Genomic DNA, 6,000 nt, shown 5'->3' with positions numbered 1-6,000 from the left:
TTGCCCGGGACAGAAGCAAGCTGGTCGTCCTTGCAGAAATTAATGAGGTGTCCCTCTGGCTTCTTCTTCAGATAAAAAGGCTTTGTACGTATGAGTGGAATAAAGCACGTCTACCTCACTCTCCCACTCACGGCTCCTGAGGAAATCTGTGAGGCCTGCACTGAGAGAAGTTGTAATATAAATGCCTGTCATTTGGAATATGACATGAAACCCCCAAAAAAGTGCTCCAGGCTAAGTTTTGAAGAAAATTACATGACAAGCACCTTCAGATATTTCTGTGGATTCAGACTAGTAACCTTTGTTAGAGGGAGTATACAGGACCACTTTCCTGAAGCATTATACCTCTACGTAATCTAACTACCAGAAACACCTTTCTCTCACCATAACTAGACTATCAGAAGTGTTATACGGTCATCAGTTCCTTCTCTATCCATGGCAAGTATAATGTATTTATCTGTTTAAATGTAATAAAATAGCAAAAGAACATTCTGCAAGCATCCTACAGGGTTAACATACTCCATTACAGTTTCCATTACAGTTTTCACATGTTAATTCAATCACAGTTTCTGCCATTATTTCCTCTTAAAGATAATTGCTGTTTCAAGAACCTCTGATTAAAATATTACTGGAATGGACCGCAAGCAATCCTAACATTATATGTATATACAGTCTGCTTTGGAGGTTATAATAACATAACGAGTATAATAATGTTTAACAATTAACTAAATGAAATAAAAAATAAATCCAATCAGACCTGTGTAAATCTGAAGGATTTTAAGATTTTTGATTTCCACCAGTTACTACCTCCTTTTTATTACAGCTTCAGAAGTCTAAGAGAGTATTTCACTATCTGAAAGTACACCTAAAACAGTATTTCCTTTTTGCAGCTTTACTACCCTGTGCATCAACACATCAGCTTAGACAAGGTAGCTGAGATCATGCCAGGCCAGTCTTTGGACAGAAAAGGCAGAAAGGCCTTCGACATTGAGAGAAGTCACACTAGCTAGTCACCAAGCAAGGTTTGTCATCTCCATACCAAGCAAGTGCTCACCCACACAAGTACAGGGAACTTCACCATTTCAAATTAAGATCATATGAGCTTTGGAAACGCAATTGTGCTAACCTCAGTGTCCTGGCTAAATTCCCACTTGTGCATTTCTGCCAAAAGAATAACCAACCCTTCAGTATCTACTTAATATGGTACGTCTGTTACCATTATAAACTGGTATCTGTAGTTAAACAGGTGCCAAATTTCACCTCCAAGGTGAGCATTTATTTCAAGAGATATATTAAGTATATCTCAGCTTAATTTAGGATTACTTTTATAGTTTAGCAGGTACATACCAGCCATCTAGCAGATGGAAGAGGTAAGGACCTGCTGATCTACGCACAGAGGTGAGAAAAGGGAATTCTGCTGTAAGAATACTTACTCTATTCCCTGCAGATCACTTTTCATGATAGTGCAACAAGAAAAGGTACGGAAAGATCAGGAAGAGGCCAGAGAGGCCATCACTAACAAAGAAAATGCACAGCAGAGGAAGAGCACAGAGAAACGGTGCTTGTCTATACTGTGCTCTGAACTGTGCATGTGTGAGTGTTTGTTGCAGGGACAAGTCTAAAGGAGGTGTCAAAACATGCACATGAACAGAGCGGGCTATGACCAAGTGGAGGGCTGCACCCCATAGTGCCAAACCATGGGCTCAGGTTACCAGAGACCATTGGGTCAGCTATGAAAAAATGACTCTCCACATCTACACTGCTTTTTTCTCCAAATATTACCATTTCCAATTTTAGTCTGTTAGGTTTTTGCCATAGCACTTTTTAAAGACATGAATAAAAGTTTATTTATCAAATTAGCATGACTAAATAATAATGCAGATAATCCTAACAGCAACCAAAAAGAAAAAAAAAAAGAAAAAAAAAAGAAAAAAAATAACAAAATACCAAGCCTGTGTCGTTTTATTGCTTCAAAAGAAACAATTGGAGGTAAGAGGATCAAGTAGAAAACTGGAGCAACCAAGGGGTTAAAGATACAGTTTACACTTGGGAATTCTCTATAATATGCTCCTCCTTCCCTAGCAGTGCTGCCAAAAATCATCTGACAGGAAACATAAGATTAAGTTTGTCCTACCTAAGTGAACAAAGAGTGCTCAGAACAGGCAACCAGTTCACTGCAGAGCGGGAACTTTTCTAATCCTGCTGGAATCTGCAGTGCTGCTCAGAAAATATTACTGAAGTTGTTTTCTTTACTTTAATATCTTGCTTCTGGATATTCTCATTCATTTTGGTCACACTGCAGTTCTTGCTGCTTCTCCCATAAATGTTAACTTAAAGCTGCAAACATAATCACATGGAAAATGGACATTACTGATTCCTATGGTCCATTGTTCCCCCATTCTAAGTCCCTGAAGTTCAAGTTCAATCTGGAATTACATCATGTCTGGTTTCTCCTGGTTACCAGACGGCTTGAGACGTGACCACAGCTACAGAAAAAACAGACAGCCTTCTTCACGCTTCGGCTCCCTTATCGATTCAAACATAAACATTTTTTCTTTCTCTCAAGTATGCTTCAAGTATGGAGCACGGTTAATTTAGAGATTAAGTTTCAAATTAGATTATCTAATGGCATTTTAATGGATTGATGACCCATTTCCTGTGGGATGGCAGCATGCAAGTCTGGCTTGAATACAATTAATTTCTTAGGAAGTGTTCTGAAGATGTTTGCCTAGATGGAAAGGAAAAAAAATGTTCTGCACATCTTTCTGCATTACAGAGTTTGGCAAAACCGTTAGAGTTAGCAATTTAAATTAAAGACCAGAAACCATTAGGTTTTCTTTCTATGAATACTTATTCAACAAGGATATTTCAGCATATTTTCTTAAATTGTAATGAATTGATATTTCTATTCCAAATCATTGTCCAATGGGATTTGGGCTGGGGGGGGCAGAGGATATGAACCGTTGCTCTAACAGGTGTCTGTGTTTGCCAAAATGTGCTTACCACAGCAATGCTGCTGACTGGGTTATTTTGCTTGCTTGATACCAAACATATAAGGTACCATGCTACAAAAGCAATCTGCACCCATTTTCAACTCCCCTCCTACTTCTTTCACAAATCACAGATTATCCCATTTGATTGCCTTATCGGCATTACTGGCACAAACCTGAGTGGTGCTGGGGGAAAAAAAATGGTGCTTGGAAAGCTGAACACCCCTACAGCTAGAGCTGAGAAGAAAATTGAGCACTCTGAGAACAGAGCTCCCCTCAGCATCTCCAGGAACAAAACAGCTGTTGTACTATGCTTACATGTCAAGATAACAGACCAAAAGCAGGAAATGTTAACCTAGTGCATTTGCCTGGGTAGTGTAAATTTAATGTTAAAGTAACAGTAAAACTAACACAGAAAGATTGTTAAAAAAAAAAAAAAAGTAAATAACTAACAATAGTTGGGAATAAAATTATATTTGCCAATAGCTGAGTTAAAATGCACACTCTGGCAATGAAAATTTGCTTACAGTCTGTAAAAGACTTGCAAATACCCAACATGCTCTAAAAGAGACCCATCATGCTGGTTTTTATGAGTGGTCCCGCTGGAATTAGTATCAATGGCATAACAAGGGGTTGAGATTCAAGCTAAACTAATCTTGTCAGATTTACACACACACACTTTTTGTCACTCTCACTCATGTCTTCAGTTTACTTGTTGCATATACTGTTGCTCTCATGTAGTGCCTGAGCCTGTATTTTCCTAATTGGGCCTTACAGACTTTCACAGCTTCCTCTCACCTTCTGTCTCCAGGAAAACAGTTACTACAACAGAACTGCGATTAAGAAAAAAAGGGGGTTTTTTTAATGAATTCTGAGTATCTTCTTCACATGTATAGCAAAAAAAAAAAAAAAAAAAAAGACCTAATTGAGAACTTAATTCTACCGATGTGCTTAAAAATTTTTCAAAGTTCAGCAGACCTAATAAAATATATACCATAAATGCTCTAAGTAAGTAACAAAAAAAGAAGTAATTGTAGATGGTTAGGGTATCAGCAGCAAAATAAAAATTAGTACTTCCAAATACCTTAATAATAACCAGATTTATTCCCTTTTTTTTAGGATGCTCACACAATGTTTTATATAAGTATTCCCCCTAAAGATACTAGAATGTTTAATTCAGCTAAGCAAAGTATAAATCTAGTTTTTATTAACTCTATTCCTTGTAAGTCTTCTAGTTTTGAAGAAAATGGTGCATCAGTGACCTAAAGTTTAGTGGGTTTGCTTAGTTGGTTGGGTTTTTTTGTCTTGTATTAGTCATATTTTTTTACAAAGTTCAGTCTTTTGCATATGGATCACTACTGTCTTATACCTGAGACTTTAAATGCCAACAGATACATAGTTTTATAAGGGAAAAGAAAAACCTGGAAAATGTATTTTGAATTCCGTGTATTGTAATTTGAAATCTATGCATCTTATCTACTATTAGGTCTGACAGGCAGCTACTAATTCGACAAAGAGGTTTTATCATCCTTCGCTCTCCCCAAGTTTCCAAGGTGTGGTTCACCAACAATGCTCCGTGACAAAGCTTTTAGCTTGGCCCTCTCTGCTACCTGATTTCTGTAGCGACAGGACACCTAACATTGAGGCACTGCCAACTTTGTTACCTTCTTGAGGTAAATGATGTTCCTGAAAGATCAGTATACTTAAAATAGCCACAAAAGCCTGCTGTAAAAGGTCAGATTGAGTACCATCAAAATGAGCCCTGCAGATTTGAGGAAAACACACAATCTAACATTTATCAAACCATTTTGTGGGGAAAAATTTGATTGTCTGGACTGGAATATATTTCTTTGCCAACAAGCAACAATTCCTTTTGCAGTAGGTTCTTCTTTTTAGTGTTAGTTTTAGTGTTAGAAGAGCTCACTGCTCCTTAGCCTGCGCTTGTATCATTTTTCTTCTTAGACTTTCACCTACATGGGATCTGAAGAATGTTGTATTTCAAAGCCCAAATCCTAAAAGCCATCTACTTATGGGGAACTAGCAGTTTCTTTGTCCTCCCAGGCTATGCTTAGTTCAAGGATAAGTAACTGTAATTTTGGCCTGTAAAGAGACGCCCATGGCAGAATTTGTGCCCAAGCTCATCTGGCAGCACTTTTGTATGTTGCTAGGGTCAATGTGGCAGGCAGCACTCTGGGAGCGACCTGCAAGCAGTTTTGTCTATAATCTATCATGGGGCATGCTTGTATTCATTTCTGAAGTTTCCTTGGTCATTGCCTAGAAGTCTTCTCCCCCACTTTCCTTTCTTTTCATAATTTATGTTGAAAGGTTTCACGTGACAGGTACTGAAAAACAGAATTCAGCAAGCATTGGGACAGTGCTTCAGCCAGTATAAACTGGCATTGCTTTAAAGGGCGCCCAATTTATGACTGATCAAAACCATTTAAGGATATTCCTAGACAAGCAGTTATTATATAATTTCCTAATGCCTGTCAATGCCCTGAAAAAGCAACATCCTTTGTAGTAGAAGAGTAAATCACCCACTCTGTGCTTTACTCGCTCAGTTTGGATTCACTCTTGGCGGTACATTGAAAACTGTGGCAATTACTGCGTGATGGGGATTTATAAACTGAATCATAGCTCTAGAGGAGATGAGGTGAATCCATTAGCTAATTTTCCGTTGTGTCATTTAATCTATAAGGAAAGAAATTACAAGACCTTGCATTTCCACCACAGTTCTTCCAGATTTTAAACATTATTTCAGAAAAATTGCAAAAAGGAAAAATAAAGCACAAATATTCAAAGCATTTATACTTCAGATTTGTAAACAACACCAATTTTTAAATTCCATAATTACCCTTCCAAGTTTATACTCAAAAACCTCAAACCTTCTAGGAATCCATAGTACAATACTAGGCATTTTGTACATAACACACACTCATACTGACACACACACACAAACTATTCAGTAGGACACATATGTTCATGTCCACACAAATGTCCAAGAAGTATTTAA

At 37.6% G+C, this 6,000-nt stretch overlaps 1 protein-coding gene across 1 annotated transcript in view; it reads right to left on the bottom strand.

The window, feature by feature from the left end:
• NFIB (nuclear factor I/B) overlaps positions 1 to 6,000 on the bottom strand; it is a 68,167-nt gene that overhangs the window by 3,599 nt on the left and 58,568 nt on the right. The gene's annotated exons all lie outside the window — the stretch shown is intronic.

Source organism: Pterocles gutturalis, unplaced genomic scaffold, assembly GCF_000699245.1.
Source record: "Pterocles gutturalis isolate BGI_N339 unplaced genomic scaffold, ASM69924v1 scaffold38184, whole genome shotgun sequence".
Lineage (NCBI taxonomy): Eukaryota > Metazoa > Chordata > Aves > Pterocliformes > Pteroclidae > Pterocles > Pterocles gutturalis.
This window is presented reverse-complemented; position numbering and strand designations above follow the sequence as displayed.